Here is a 17,514-nt window from a genome sequence, read left to right on the forward strand (position 1 = left end):
AAATGTGTTGTTTAAAACTGGATGAAAAATAGCATCTCAGGTCTCTTGATCCCCTTAAAGAAGGTGGATTAACCATCATTCAGCTATGTGTTTCTTTGGCTGTACTGCTTCTTGCATTTAATTTCATTTATCTCATGTTCCCTTGGATATATTTCTCTATATCCTTGGTTTAGACCTATTCTAGTTTAATACTGAGCACAGCTGTAAAATGCTGTCTTGTCTTACTCATTAGGTAAATTTAAGAGCTTCTCTTGCATAGAAATACTTCTTAAAAATGAAATTAATCACACTATTGTTATAGTCTAATTAGATAATTTCCAATGCAAGTACGAAATGATATAGAAAACGACATGAAAAAGTTCTCTGCTGATTTTTTTACACTTCTCACATTTGTTCTCCCATTTACTCCAGTAGAATTTTTTTTTCTTTGGATCAGGTATCTTTTGAAGACTTCCATGACATTTTTAATAGTCCTTCCAGGTCTTAAACAAGGTTCATAGTTGTTTAGAAACCAAATAATTTGTTAAGGATTCTTGGCACAATCTTATTAGATCACACAAAAATTCACTTATTCCAGTATCTTGACCTCCAGCACTGTTCATGACCGAAATCTTAAGAAGAAACTACAAGGGAACCATGAAATAGAGAACTATGGTAAAATATGTGCAATGGGAAATTACTTCCTAACCCTATTTCTCAGTGGTTGTTTATTCACTGAGGAATGATGTCCCAAAATTTCATCATGTTTTATGCAAGAGAGGGTATTTGTACAATTCACATAATGCTTAACCTTTCTATGAGTCTTATAATGGCTTTCTCCTTCAATCAGCCCTGTGGTAACAAGTCAGTAATATGTGAGGTGTTATTATTTAAAAATGTTCATTTTTATGTGTCTCTTACTTTCAACACCTTTAAGTGACTTGCTTTTTGATTTCATCAGATGTCCCCTTGATCCTGTATTACAGGAATGAGTAAGCAAACAAACAGAAATTTGACCTTCCCTGAAGTGTTCAAATGTGTTCCTCTTCACACAGAAATCATATCTAGTCATGATCTCTTGCCATTTTTTTTGCCTCTTTCTAATCTGCTGTTTCTGGTTTCATTTAGAGATATATAAAGTTCATTCAGAATAACTTGATGTCAGTGAGGAATTGAATACCTTCCTCATCCAAACTGGTGGCATACTCACGGCTACTTAAAGTCTTTGTGAGCATAACTGTGATGAATTCTCAGACTGAAGAGAAAAACTGCAACATTCCACAAGCCTCAGTAGTATGACTCACAATTGTTGCAACATCCCACAACTTCTGCTGAAAACAGTCTTTTAATATGGTTATCACAGCCTGAAAAATTTGATTCAGAATTTTTATTTTTAAACCTTTGTTTTGCTCCAACTTTTCTTGTCTGTGTCCTGTGATATTACCTCTCTCCTTTACAGGATGTAAAGCTAAAACCCAGATGCTCAGAGCCCAAAGATACCAAAAAGTTGGTTTGGCTCAGGTGGTGGTGACCACTTAAAAGCTTTAAGTTTTATCGTGTTTCATGTGGCTTTTTAGTAGGTTGGACAACTAAAACAGTAGGCTAAGTAGCAGATCCAAACTTACTGTAGTTCATTAAAAAAAAAAAAGAAAATATGATAATGAGAAAAAGACTGAGTGTGAAGAAATGTTCAGCTGAGCATATATTATGGTCTTCTAAGCATAAATAAGTGCATGTGGGGCCCCAAAAGAGTATGTACAGTCAATAAATTTCAACAATTATTGTTGCCATTTTTATGGATATAGTTTCAGGATGATCTTCAGCCTAAATAATTATCAGAGATGAAACTTTATTGGTAGTTAATGTTAATTGGCAAGTATTTTAATTTTAGTTTAGATGACTGGTATTCAAATGTGGTAATTCCTAGCCAGTAAATCTCTGAATCAAAAACTGGTAATGGGACTAGTAGATGCATGAGAATCTGTGATCTGAGCAGACATATTCAGTCAGACCAATGTTGTCTAACTCATACTCTCACTCCAACAGTAGCCAAAAGCAGATGTGTAGGACAAGGTATATGAATTCAGCAAAGCATCCCTAGAGCAATCTTACAGCCTGTCACAACATGTGGCTTCCTGATGGTATATGATATATATGTAACCTTCCATGTATTTCTCTGCCTTGAAATTTAGTCTCCTATTGCACCCTTGTAAAGTTTTATCATCCACAACATTCTGTGGTAGAAATTCTGTAACCTGCCATGTTCTCCTTGCTTCTGGCTGGTCCGTTTGCTGGTTATTCTGTTGAATAATTTCTAACAGTAAATTGCTTTCTGTTGTAAATATAGCAGGTGCAGTTCTTCACTTCGTTCAGACGCTTTTCAAAGTTATCTGTGAGACTTTTTCCAAAGTTTCAAGATCTTTGTAATAAACAGTTCAAAATATGGTGAAGTGTTCTATGCATCTCAACTAATTTTAGGCAGAGTTAGGCTTGTAATCTAAACCAGTTGCCCAAGCTTTCTCTACTATCGGAAAAACTGAAGCTTCTGGATCATGATTCACTCTATTTATATTAGGCATTCATTTTTTGCTGGAGTGAATTGTCTTTTGGAGGCCCTTGTCCCCCTGCAACAGGAGGAATATGGATGGCCAGCTTAGACAAGTTGCTCCACTTTTAAAACTAAAAGTAGGTGTCATGAATCACAGTGTAAGAGCTCACAGACAGTATTTATTTTGAACTTTCTGAATTTGGGAAGACATTGTAATCTGAAAGCAAAGGATGTAGAAGCTAATGAAGTAACAATGCACAAGCATATTAGCACAGTCTTCCAAGGGGCTTCCAAGAGCTGAATTAATAAGACAGCCTGGTAGCAGAAGCATAGGCCCAGGGTACAGAAAAAGTCTTGCTGGGGTCTGGATTCGGGTCAGACTCAAATAGTCCTCCAGAGGGTTGTTTGGGTTAGATATTCTGCTAAGAGAGCAGAACATTAAAATAGTCACAAAACTGGACAGGTGAAGCATAAAACTTTGTGTTCCTAACATGCAGCCTGTGTCTGTTACCCATAACATGGAGATCTGAAAAGCATTGTTTTCTATAGCTTTCACTGTGTAGGCTGCATGACTTAGGCAAATTCTGAACATTCGTTTGGTCCGATGACTTCTATTGATAGAGAGTTAGGGTAGATGATCTGAGGGTTTAGCAAGGCAGACCTGTTTTGTTCTGGTATCATATAGATCATTCCTTTGCTAGGGAATAGGCTAGATTTTCATTTTGATGCACTTAATTATGTTGTGTTGACGCAAAACTGTCAGCATGAGTTTACCAGAGGAACTAACAGGGATTTAATGCTCTCATTAGTAGTGACCCACACGTGCTCACTTTTCACACACAAAGCTATCATGCAGCTGCATTGCTCTGGCTTCCCCATTTGGACTGGTCTCCTTCCATCCCCAAATTGCACATGCTGTTTACATATATTCTCAGAGGTTCCCACACTGTGGTTCATGAATGAACCATTGATGGACCAGGTGCTTATGGTGTATGTAGAACAACTTTGGCTCGCCTTTTTTCCAGCTGCTAATAGTGGTATTTGACAGCTTACAGAAGAAGCCTGGGGGCCTGTAGAAGCAGCTAGAAACAAAGGAGCACAGACATTTCAGGCTCTTCATCCAGGGACTGCTGCTGCACTGGAGCCAAGGCCTACTAACAGCAGCTGCTAGGAAGGTGATAGCACCTCCTGGCAAAATCTTGACAATCACGTAAGTATGTAGTCCCTGTTGCTTATCCCTGCTCACCAGTCATGAATACTTTTTCAGGTGAGTGCTTTCCTGTCATGTTTTTAGCTTACATATCAAAAATCAGTCAGATCTGATAATGTTTTGTCATATCTTTTTCCAGTTGATGTTCTAATCTGAATTCAGCTGATACATAATATCCTTGCAGTGAACAAAAGCTGGGTCAGGAGTATGTTGCTTCACTTCCACTAACTGAGATGAGCTTGGTTGAGTGAAGGAGTTGGTTGAATATTTTTTTAGCACTGTGTATAAAGAAATGTATCCATGAGTATGTGGGCAGAGAACACCCAGTTTGAAATTTTTGAGCAAAACCTTTTCAAACACCAAGCTTTTCAACAATCCAGACATGATCGATGTTTCAAAGTGATGAATCATAGTGCAAAATGTGAGCCATATAAGACCTCATTTCCCAAAGAATGGTAGAAAACCAATCAGAAAAAAATATTTCTAAAAATCAGTATTTTCAAAGAACTGGCTAGTGTATACACCTCAAGGTTTTACCATAAATGTTGTTACATGTTTTGTGTGTGTGTGTGTGTGCACGCGTGTGTGTTTTATCCTCATCCAACAAATGTTTTGATGCTATTAGGAATAAAAAGAAATAAAGCTGTTCAGTCACTAAACCACGTACTCTCTACAAAAACGTGAAGTCTTATGGCTTGATGTTTGAAAATTTACCTATCCATGTTAATACCTAAATCACTGTTGGACCTCTCTTTCTTTTCCCAACCAGCTCTCCCTCAAACCGACAGAAAGTTTCCTATTCACTTAGGTGGGCACTGAATTAATCTATCTGGTGATTCCTGTTGCATGATAGTACTGCCGGTGAGGGTTGAGCACTGTTGATATTGGGTCTGAGTGAATTCCCTAATTTCCAGTGGTTTACAACCTGGTGGTAAAATTTTTATATGGCAGGAATATGACCCTGAAGGTAGAAACTCAGGATGAGTTTTTAGAAACCTTTATTACAAAGCGAGCTCTCTGAAATGTTCCTCATGACTCCCCAGATCTTTCTTGTTTGTTATATTAAGGCAAAATGCAGAAATGGGGTATACAGAGAGTTATCAATAGCTGAATTTACATGGGACAGATGTACTTCTAGTGGCCATATCTACTAGAGGGATCAAGCAAAGGTATTATGAGTGTCCCATGCTTATAATTACAACCATAAATTAGTTTTATGTGCCAGCATGGCTCACTTTGAGACAACAATATAATTGAGCTGGTGACACATGTATTTCCAAATTCTACTCTTTGGCTTTTGCCTCTTTCTTAAAATAATGGCAAGCCAGACATTCTGAATAGAGCAGAAATCTTCAAAACAGAACTCAGGAAAACTAGGCTTTATTTCAAAGTTAATATCCTGGCGAGACTTAAGGGAAGGCTTGACAGGGTTTGTGCATTCAGCTCAGCCAATTCATGCTTCCGGATGGAAATTCTGTGAGACATTTTTTGGTTTTGTTTGATGACCTCGGACAGTTCAGAAATAGATAGTTTATCTGTGTTTCACACTGTGTTCTGGTTCATTCAAGCAAGAGATTGTCAAGGGCAATGGAGCTGTATAAAAAGAAACCAGGAGTACAGATAACTACAAACTGGAACCAGCAATTCATCCACCTTATTGTCAAAGCTCACATACAGAGCTTAGAAAAAGTCAGCCCAAAACTGTGATGAAGACTGAACAGCCACTACTTCATTTATTGCACACCTTTCTACTGTACTCATGACTACTGCATCTGGGCATTATTAAGTCCAGACCAGTTGAACACATCTGTGCCAGCACAATATTGTGAATTTAAACACTTGCTCTGTTTGCAACATTATGGAGGCCATTTTCCCAGGAAGGTCACAAAATTTCCAAACCAAATCTTAATATATATTCTATGTCCTGGAGTGCACCATCCAGCTCTGGTGTGTTTTGAACTGAGGAAACTGGGCCTTGGTAAAAATGCAGCTTCCAGATACCATCATTCATGCCCTTTTCCCTCAGCCTCTCTCTTCTGCTCTCATATCTTTCCACATTACAATACTTTCTCAGTGACAACTTGATTGTGCTTTCTGTTTAGTTTATAAGCAGCATTTTGCTCTTTATCTGGGACTTTAGTAAGAGAACAGCATTTGACAAATGCTGAAATTAACAGCAGCTCTGGCTCATGCATGTGTCCCATAGAGAACAATAACATTAGCAGCAGCTACAGAAATAGGGAGAGACTAACTGGGAAAAACCTCTTGGTTTAGCCCAGAGCTTAGGCTGAAGCTCAAATTTGGGAAAATATCATTGCAAAATACTTTGTTATTCTTTGTTTTGCTGGGGAAATTATGTAAATTCTCATTAGAAAGGAGCATGTGAATGACTAGTGGACCCTGGATTCTTTGACCACAAAAGTGGTCCAGGACATAAAAGGTTTAAATGAAGTAAACAACTCCTTTAAATCCACATCAAAGAGAAATGATGATGTATTTGGATCCAGAATAGAAAAACTAGATCATGTGTAAATTATCTCTCACCACCGCTCAAAATGAAGAGATAACAGCTAAGATATGAGAATGTTTCAAGTTTATTAAGGCTTATTCCACTGACAATCCTACATCTACTGCTACACAGGGCTCTTGTCTTTTTCAAAAAATGTCTTCTTTCATGTGAGTAAACTCTGCCTTCCTATTATATACCCTCTACATTCCCAAATTATATTGTTGTTGTTGTTGCTGTTGTTTTGTTATTGTTATTGTTATTGTTGTTATTGTTATTGTTATTGTTATTGTTATTGTTATTGTTATTGTTATTGTTATTGTTATTGTTATTGTTGTTATTAAATATCAGCAAATACTTTTCCACCTGAAAGGGCTGGGATAACCAGAACCCTGGTTTGTCTGTTTATTTCACCTTCTTTCCTCTCACCTCTACACAACAGTAAACTTCAGGGCTAATAGCACTTCCAAACACCATCTCTCTCTCTGAATAAAGAGGTAGGCCTTTCTGGGAATGTCCCACCTCTCCTCTCTTCCTCAAAAAGAATCTCCCTCAGATTTTACCCTTCACTTTTCCTTTCATACAAACCCTGTGATTAGCTCTGTATTGCCTTTGTCAGTCCAGGCACTGGGGTTGCAAGCTGTGGGAGATCCTGTATTTCCCCCTGCATATATGATTATTGGATTCGCCAGACGGCCTCAGTTTACTGGTTATATGATTTCCAGTGTCTGAGAGCAAGAAACACTGAATACACAAATGTATGGCATGGCAGAATGATAGAGAAGAAACTGTGTTAAGAGCTTCTTGTCAGCAGAAGATGGTTGCTAGAAAACATCTTTCACAATGTGTCTCCAAAAAGAGCCAATTCACTTGTTTTTCATCCAGCTGAACCAGATGTTAAAGGAGTCTCACTGAGGGAGAAAAGAATATATGGTCTTAAAAGAAATTATTTACCTGTGATGCATGCATCAGACTCATTCAGATTATCTTCAAACACAGAAAGAGAATACATTTTGCAACAACGGTAATTTCTTGATTTGTATTCCTTCCTCACATAACAAATTCACTAAAGACAGTGATGTATTCCTTGCACAACTAACAAGGGAACTCCTAGGATACAGATAGGTTTCATGCTTACTATGATGTTTAAGCATAACTCTCTTTTCCTTCTGTGCCAGGGAAATAATCACTTTGTAGCCTCAGAGTGTTGTAACTGAAACTGGAGCAGAATTGCCAGTGTGTAAAACAGCTCTCTGGGTACTGCTCACTGTATATATTGGTCTGTTATTGGCTCACCTAGCAGGAAAATATCAGCTTGATTTTGCTTCAGTTCTAATTAGTAGGACCGAGGGTGGAGGCAGAAATATTACATATCATTGCATTTTCAATTGGAGAGAAAAAAGATAGGAGACTCATGCCAGCTCCTCAAAATTTTAGTTAAGTTATGGTTGGTTTCTCTCTCTCTTGAAATTGTGTGCATTTGTCTGATCCCAGCAAGTGGTGTGATGTGCTTTCACCATACTACTTCTTAAACTAACAGTTATCTTTGGCAGGTAACATTACTGCTCAGGCTCTTTTATATGTCTGGGGTTCTTACTGTGGTCAGAACTTCAAGTATAGCCCAACCTAAATGACCTGAGGAGAAAACATGGAAATGAAATTATTTTTTCCAGTAGTGAACAAATGGCCTTAGTAGTTATTAACATTTTACAAGCATTTAATGGCTTCATTAGAACTTTAAAGCAGAGCTGCCATTGTTAACATTGTTGATGTCTCCACTGTAAAAAATTAGCCTTTAGAGTTCACTATTTGGATCCTTGAAACAATATTCAAATCCAAGTTAATTGCATGTTTCATATTTCTATAAAATTGTTCTATATATATCTTTTACAGTGGCATTTGGAATTGATCTCAGAGTCTGTTGTTGTTGCTGCTGCTAGATTCCATCACATCCATTATAATTTAAAAAAAAATTAGTCTTTAAGGGGCTGGTCTTTTAAAAATAAAATTATTTTTTTCTTTTGCAAGTGGTTAGTATTTTTACAACCAAAACACAGTAACCATTTTAATCCTGGCATTTTGGACAGTGTCATATTAGCAGTAACTCCTTTTGGACTTCTTGTCATCATAAAGCCTGGAAAACAACTTCAGCAGAAGTGTATGGGCTGGATATGTCAGTGGTAATTCTATCATGACTAGGTGTCCCACTAAAGCCAACAGGAGCTTCATATGCAATCTCTAACAGTTCAGGTCAGTGTAACATGTTTTTTCACAGAGTTAAGTACTGTATGAAAGCCTTTGACATTTCTTCCTTTGTGCCAGACTCCAGCCCTACAAAATGAGTGTCTGTATACAAGCAGCCATTTCATTGCACGCACTTGTTTCATTGCATAAATAAATTTATTGACTGAGATGCTGCAATATAGCTTGGATTAGACCCATATTGTGTAACATTCAGGAAAAAAGAAATCAGTAGAGTAACAAGAAATGCACTGTCATTTTAAAAAGCAGCTTGCTGAAGAACTGATCACTTGATGTTGGTTCCTCTTTTAAAAAGGAGGAAGAGATGATTCAGAGCCATAAAATGTTTTTTGTCAGGTATTCATTAGTCTACTTACAAAGAAGTAAAACTACAAAGTAGCTAAGGCCTATGTCAATATGATGTACTTATGGTTTAAATAAATTAAACAAAAATTTATCCTGACCCAGTTGTCATTTAAATACATGGCAGCATCATTTTGAAAGGAATTGAACAGAACTTAAAAGAAGGAGCTAACAGATATCCTTATGCATTTCTGAATCCAATGGGATTCCCTGAATACAACTGCACTAGAATCCTTTTATACTCAGCAGAGGATCCATGCTGCTGTCCTAAAAATAAGTAGAAGCTAAACACTGATTTTCTCAAAGCAGTATAAAGGGGTCATTATCATTAAACGTATTGAAAAATTTATAGACCAGCATTTGCAATCACATGTAACTCAGTAACTATTTTAGCTGCAAAAAGTACCAATCTAAGTAACAAGATTAGAGGACCTATTAATTTTTTTAAGTACTTAGCTAATGCTCTGCTGAATTAGGGCCATGTTCCAGATTTAACTGAATGATTATTATGCGAATGTAGAACGAGATATAATTCAATTTACCTGTACATTGAAAAAAAAATTACTCAGACATATCTGTGGACACTTCATGTATACACTGAAACAAACAAACAAAAAATCCCATTTTGGAAAAATGCTAATAGCTAAAATTATCTAAAAGTGATTGTTGGGGTTTTTTTTTGACTAATATACTTTATTTTAGCTTGTTGCTGTAGATTTTTGTGTATGGATCATTAAAAAGCCCTGTGGAAATGGCTGGATTGCCTAAGAATAAAATGAAATCAGTATATGCCACACACTTCAAAAGGTTTTAATAGTCTTATTTCTATTGTGACTCTATTCCAGAAAGCTAGAATAGAGAAGTTAATGAGAGCAATAACAAAAAAAGTTGATAAATTTTGAGCTATTTTACTGTGTGGAGAGTTTTCACATTGTATACTAGTACTGAAAAAAACATTGCCTGAATTGTTTAATATTATGCTTAATAGGATATAGGGAGCATGACTTTGTTCTCATTGAATGAACTTAGTGGTAGATAATTTTTTCCCACACCTTATTGGTAGTGATCTGTAAGAATGGATGTTTGGGAAACAAAGGTGGAAGAATGTTTTTTGTAAAGTCAACTTTCAGGCCAAGAGTTTATAAAACTGGATTAAATGCCAAACTCTAATTCTGTTGTTTTGTTTGTTTGTTTGTTTGTTTGTTTGTTTGTTTTTCTTTAAGGATTTCAAAGTTCATGGAGAAGAAAAAAATCCTGCTGATGGAAACTTTTTCTACTGAATAATTTACTTTCTTTGTTAAGTAATGAAAAAGAAGTCTAAAATCTGGTGTGTGAGATTCTCCCCAAACTGAGAAAATGGGATTGAAATGGTTCACAGAATCTGCATGGGTTTATTGATGGTTTATTTTGTTAATTCTCATTTTGTGAAAAAGGTAATTCAGTTGGGTTATGGATGTAAATCATGTAATTATCCTTGGTAATTCTGGGATATAAATCTAGTAATTATTTTCCTTCTAAAATGTAGAATGTCTAAAAGCTCCCTCAGAAACCTTTCCATTCTGCTTCTGGAAAGAAACCTGTAATTAGAAAATGCTTACTTTTTTTACTGATTATATAATATACATCATATAATGCCTGTGCAGATTACTTTCAGCTGGAGTAACATGCAAGTAATTGAAAGTTAAGATTTCTAAGCAAAGAAGACATGAACTTTTCTTCAATGTTGCAAAATGTTTGGTTAAGGAAACATGCTCCCCTTCATTCCCACCATGTAGCAGAGCATCCTGGTTTATCCTTCTGCAAGGATAAACATTCTGTAAGGAATCCCAAAGTTCAGTAGCAATGAGACTGCTGCTCAGGGAGCAGGGAACACTGCATACACAAACTAGAAACCCAGATTATTTTTTTTCCTTTAAACTTTTTTTTGTTTGTTTTATACAAATGACTCCTCCAATTTGAAGGTGAGAAGATATAAAGAAATAAAAATGAGGTTAATGCCCTTCAGAAACGCAAAGAATTTCAACTTTTGTTTTCTTTAGTATTGCTGGCAGTCAGTTTAGGAGACCAGAGAAATGGAATGGGAACATTCTTGGCTCCTGTTGTACAAGAAAAAGTCAGAGTCTTTGTCTAACTGTCATTAAACATTTATTTTTGAATCCTGGTTTAACAACAAGCAAAGAGATTTCAAAACATGAAGGATCAGGATTTCTGTCAGCTTCTAATGAATTCTCTTGCTCACCACAACCCATCATTTTCTTTGAAAAAAATCTAGAGTAAAAAAGATGTAAAGAGAAGACTGCAAACAACTAATATTTTCTCATACATCAAACAGAAAGGTCACAGCTTAATTCTTTCATTTGCAGATAAACTTTAAAGTGTAGGACAGAGCAAAGCTCCTTCTGTGGTAAGGCCAAAGAACATCAATTCAACAATCAAACACCATAGTAAGTCCAGCACATCAAGGAAAATATTATTCAGATAATTCTCTCAGATAATGCTGGTTATTATATTACATCAAGTAAATGATATGTTATTCAAATAACGTAGAATTCATCCAACTGAAATGCCAGCATGCTTGAAGCCTACTGCACCACAGACAGTGTTTGCAATGTATTTCAGCATTATCAGGGTAACTACTTTTCTTAACTATTCAGACAAGGGAAGAGGCAAATGCCCTGGGATTAGGAAGAGGTGCACAGGACTATCTTACTGTTTTTTCTCTTAGGATATGGCCAAAAAGATCAATTCCCTTCCCCCATGACTGAAAGAATATATCTTAATTCAGAAGACAACTGACTTATTTGGTTATCCTTGGAGATGCATATAAGGCAAGCCGTGTTGACTAGTAACCGCAAATAGCCAAGGAACAATGTAGGAGAACATCAGGTTTGAGACCATCTAAGGAATGTGAAGGTTATAAGCCCATTGGACTTGGTGAGATGCATCCAGAGGTCCTAAGGGAACTGGCAGATGAAGTGGTTAAGCCACTATCCATTGTATTTGAGAAGATGTGGCACTTCAGCAAAGTTCTCACTGATTAGAAAAAGGGAAACACAATCCTTAGTTTTAAAAAGGGAAATAGAGAGGATGCAGGAAACTACAGGCCAGTCAGTGTCACCTCTGTGCCCAGCAAGATCATGGAGTGGATCCTCCTGGTAACTGCTAGGGCACATGAAAAATAAGGATGTGATTGGTGACAGCCAACATGGCTTCACTAAGTGCAAATTGTGCCTGACAAATTTGGAGGTCTTCTATGACGGGGTTACAGCATTGGTGGATAAGGCAAGAGCAACCGATGTCATCTACCTGGACGTGTGTGAAACATCTGACACTGTTCCACACAACATCCTTTTCTCTAAATTGGAGTGACATGGATTTGACAGATGGACCACTCACTGGATGAGAAATTGGCTGGATGGTCACATCAAAAAGTTGCGGTCAACAGCTCAATCTCTACATGGAGAGCAGTGATGAGTGGTGTTCCTCAGGGGATGGTGTTGGGATCAGTGCTGTTTAACATCTTTGTCAGCAACATGGACACTGGGATTGAGGGCACTCTAAACAAGTTTGCTGATGACACCAAGCTGTGTGGTGCAGTGACACAGTGGAGGGAAGGGATAACATCCAACAGGCCTTGGACAGGCTGGAGAGGTGGGCCTGTGCAAACCTCATGAAGTTCAACAAGGCCAAGTGCAAGGTCCTGCACATGGGTCAGGGCAATCCCAAGCACAAACACAGGCTGGGAGATGAGTGGACTGAGAGCAGCCCTGCGGAGAAGGACTTGGGGGTGTTGGTGGATGAAAAACTGACTGTGAGCCAGCAATGTGCACTCACAGCCCAGAAAGCCAACTGGTTCCTGGGCTGCATCAAGAGCAGTGTGGGCAGCAGGTCGAGGGAGGGGATTCTGCCCCTCTACTCTGCTCTCATGAGACCCCACCTGCAGTGCTGTGTCCAGCTGTGGGGCCTCCAACACAAGAAGAACATAGACTTGCTTGAGCAGATCTAAAGGAGAGCTACAAAGATTGATCAGGGAGCTGGAGCACCTCTCCCCTGAGGACAGACTGAGAGAGTTGAGGTTGTTCAGATTAGAGAAGAGAAAGCTCTGAGGAAACCTTATAGGGAGCCTACAGGAAAGATGGGGAGGGACTCTTTATCAGGGAGTGTAGTGATAGGATGAGGGGTAATGGTTTTGAACTGAAAGACGGTAGATTTAGATTAGGTAGAAGGAAGAGATAGTTTATTGTGATGGTGGTGAGGCACTGGCACAGGTTGTCCAGAGAAGCTGTGGCTGCCCCCTCCCTGGAAGGGTTCCAGGCCAGGTTGGACAGGGATTTGAACAACCTGGTGTAGTGGAAAGTATATCTGCCCATGGCAAGGGTGTTGGAACTAGATCACTTTTAAGGTCTCTTCCAACCCAACCATTCTATGATCCTATGAATTTCTTTATTCTGCCTTTACCTGAAAGTGAAGTATTTCTATGTATTTTGTTGAGTTCCAAAAGAAACAAGTCCTTTTTAGCTGTCAGACGTTGACACTGTTTGTCGTCTCTGCGGGGAGGATTTCTAAGAGGACTTTGCCAAAGCACCCCCTGATCACTCCCAGTGAAGATGTTGCTCCCCAAAAGGTGGGAAGAGTCAAATGCAGATCAGGAGGGTCATGTACAGCTGCTGCTGTACCTAATGAGAGTGATAAGAACCAGGAAGACCTGGACATGACTATGGAGGGGAAATTGTCAATGGTCAGCCCAGAAAAGCCAGTGGCTACATAGGTGATAGTAAACAAAACAGAGCCAGGGCATGCTAGCTAATTGTGCTGGTACACTATCAGAATGGTATCCAACACAGTTTGGCCCTTACAAAGCTTCTTTTGCCAACAGACTTCTTGCTACTGCACTTTACAGAACTCTCATTCTTATAGAAGTGTGAAACAGGATTCTCTGCTGCATGGTATGGATGAAGAGCTTCCCAAACTACTTCTGCTCACAGTCTGAGAGCCACCATTCCTAAATAGGGTGTATACTGACAGGCCCCCCTTTTCAGGGTAGGAGACTTTACTGGTATCGACAGAGGGTGTTGTGTGCCAGTTAGACTCAGTGCTGTAAGACAGTGTGGAGCACATTTAATGCCCTAGTATAGACATAAACATATTTTTCTCTAATGGCTTGCAGTCTAACACTTGCCCTTGAATCATTTGGAAGGGTATTTTCTAACTGTCCTCAATGGAAGTTTCTGGGAAATATAACAACCTTATGTCCAAAGAATCAATACACTGCATTCCCTCATCATAGATAGAAGAGTTGAATACAGTCCAATTTCTGAGTTCACAATCAGTGGAAAACACTATGAGACTGAACAAGCTTTTACTGCAGCTTAATTGTTATGTTGCTAATGGGGTGAAGAGAGAAAAGAAGTAGGAAAAAATTGTAGACACATGGATGGCAAAGAAGACACTGAAACAGGTAACTTTGACAGGGACTGAAATCCAAGCTGCGTATAAAAAAATGGTGCAGGAACTTTTGACAAAGTTCAGTTTAGTTTAGTTTAAAAAATGAGAATATAGGAATTTCTGATAGATCAAAGTGGACACTATAGGCAACAGACTGTGTGTCTGCATGAATCTCCACTAGTATAGCAGATATCTAAGCATGACCCATGAAAATTTCTCAACCAGCCCATTCATTCATTCTTTTTTTTCTTCCACAAACTAAAGTCACATTAGAAATTTTTTTCTTGTCAGGGTCTTAGCTTTGTGTTCAACTTGCCCATGCAAAACTTAAACTAAGTGGATCAGTAGTGGGAAACTTAGCATTCTACAAGAAAAAATTGTAGAGATGAGGTGAGTGAAGTCCAACAAATAGTAATTCTATGTTGACAGAACTAGGATGTAAGTGTTTGTATTGTGTGAATGATTAAAATATATGGGATACAGGAATTTTATTAAAACAACTTCTAGAATACCTGGTCATACTGACAAAGACTTGAACAATGCTAGTATGAATTCGAAGTTATTCACCAACTGTACCATGTCACATGGGAGATCCTAAAAACCCCTAGAACTATTGCTGTCTCTATAGTATTTTACAAGGAATTAAAGTAGGGAAATTGTTATCACCTGACTGTATGGCCAAAGGACAAAAGTGATAAAAGGTGGAAAAACAACAGTGGAAAATCATTTGTGTGAGCATTTGAACCTCTAATCATAAAGTGGAAAATGGGTTTCATTCTCTGTCTTTATTATTACTATTATTAGCCACCAAGTCATATTCTAGTAATTACATGACATGAATTCCTGAAACTAAAATTAATGCCCAATATGTTATCTTCACTAAAAAGTCTGTAATATGGTTTCTCTTCTCTTCAAAGATAATTTAAAAGCTGGAAACCTTTAAAGCTTGGACGCTAAAAAGAAAAACAAAACAAAAAGGGTATTTTTCAGACTTGTCTGGTGTAAGCTTGTCTGTGTTTCCAGCCGAATGGGAGTTTTGCCTCATTCTAATCTTTAAATATTTATCCTGAAAAAAGGTTTAAAAAAGAAGGGGGTAGGGGGGAAGAGAGTAGGAGGAGAAGGGAACCTCTCTCCTTGTAACTGTTCCCATAGTCTGCTGTTCCCCAGCTGGAATGAATGGAATCCCAATAACACTCGCTTGTTCAGAAACGCAAAGCTCACCCAGACTGTGCAGACACAGATTTAGCTAAACATTGCACGGAGCTCTGGATTATGGGAGAGGGAATGATAAAATAATTAAAACCAGCATCATCCTAGAAAAATTGAATTGGTATGGAAATGGCCACTTCATCATTACAGAGGATATTGACTTGAAAAATATCAGGTTGATATGAATTTCTACCAGACCCTTTCTTAAGATGTCTGTAGTAACATGCCATCCTAAAACATCTTATTTTGTGTTTTGCTTAATTGCATCAGCTTTGCACATCAGAGGCCAGAATCATTTGACTACCACGCCACAAAACACTTCACAGCTTCCCAGTGGATGCTTAGGATCCTTGTTTCTTATATTTTCTTCTGAAAGTTGTTATTTTGCACTTCAAAAGCTAATTATTAGTAGCAGATTCTAGAGATCAGATTCTGGGGTATGTGTACATATCTAGGGTATGTGTCCTGAGATACTACGAATCTCCATCTACATGAGATAATGCACATTAAATGAAGGCCTGGGTATGTTATTTCCCAGTTAATTGGCAGCTCACTCTGCCAACAGCCACAGGGAGTGTCTTTGAAAGATTTCCCTAGTTAGAAAGGCATAAAGATCAACTAAGGAAATCCAAAGTCTAGATATTTGTAGTGAGTATTGTTGATTTGGGTCCACAGCCTACAGGAGGATTTACTTTGAGAGACGTAATCGCATGATTATATTACCTTGATGATAAACAGAACACCTGATGAATCAGCTGCATGTTCAAAAAAATACAACTAAAAGGCTGTATCTTTATTTTGAACATACAGATTGAAAAGAAGGAGTTGGTCATGAAGTATAAGCAAAGCAGAGAAACAGAAAGGTCTTCTCTCCCTTGATGGATATTAAAGTAAGTTGTTTAAGGTGTTAGAAGCATTTAATAATGCTTCAATTTCTGAGTTGTAGTTTCAGGACTTTGAATAATAACCTTAGATTTTCTTGAAAAGTTGTTGCAGAAAAATACCTGGAAACTGAAGTCATTCCAATGGGTGGAAATTAATGGTTGTTTTGCTCAAAATGGGATAATAGCAGCTACAACCACTTCCTTAATATTAGGCTAGAGAATGGCACTGACAACTGAATTGGTGACTTTATAAGATAAAGTTTCATCTTCCACCTTACAGTTAGTCAGAGTATTCTCCAGCTACTGTCTTGATTCCTTTTGGAAAATCCTGATTTTCCTCCTTTTGGTCAAAATAACCAAGGAAAAAGTAACCATCAAAATCAAACAGCTGGTGACATTAGATGACCTTATGGAAGGCTCATAAGTGGAGTTTAGAATAGGACAGAGTGCCAAGGCTACTTAAAAACTTCTTCCAGGCCATAAGCACACATGAAATACTCCCTATCAAACTACTGGGCTTTTTTGTAGCCTTGACATAGCAAAACTCACTACCACTACCACCATCTTTGTCATGTAGCAGGAATACAAAGGCACGGTCTCAGATTACTTCCTAATATTATGTGCAACTGCACTTTCTCTCTGAACATCTTGCTGAGATGGTGTTAACCTTGGAGGTTTTTTTCTTATTTTTCAAGATCTACATAAGACTTCTGGAAGAAGGTGAGAGAGAAACACTCTTAGTTGGTCTTAGCTACCAACAATAGAATGATAACACCTAACTATTTATCTTGTTTGCACATGTGGCTGTCATTATGTCTAATGCATCAGCATAGGTCAGGAAATAACCTTTCAGATGACAACCAACTGACTCAAGCTGAAACAAGCAAGATGAAAGCGATGTTTGGGAAGGAAAAAAAGCATAAAAGAATTGTCCATGATGCTGTTTCCACATGTCTCTGTAGGCATTCAACCCACAACATCACAAAATCTTTGCAATACTCCTCCCAACAAGTCTGAATGCCTGCCTTTCTTTTACTTTCTGACTTGCTAGGAAGCTTTGTTCAGAGTGCAGTCTGGACACAGCAGCCCATGTGTTTACCACACTCATTCTAGAGGACTGTTTTACTGC

The sequence above is a fragment of the Tyto alba genome, unplaced genomic scaffold (genome assembly GCF_018691265.1).
Source record: "Tyto alba isolate M040663 unplaced genomic scaffold, T.alba_DEE_v4.0 Super-Scaffold_42, whole genome shotgun sequence".
Taxonomy (NCBI): domain Eukaryota; kingdom Metazoa; phylum Chordata; class Aves; order Strigiformes; family Tytonidae; genus Tyto; species Tyto alba.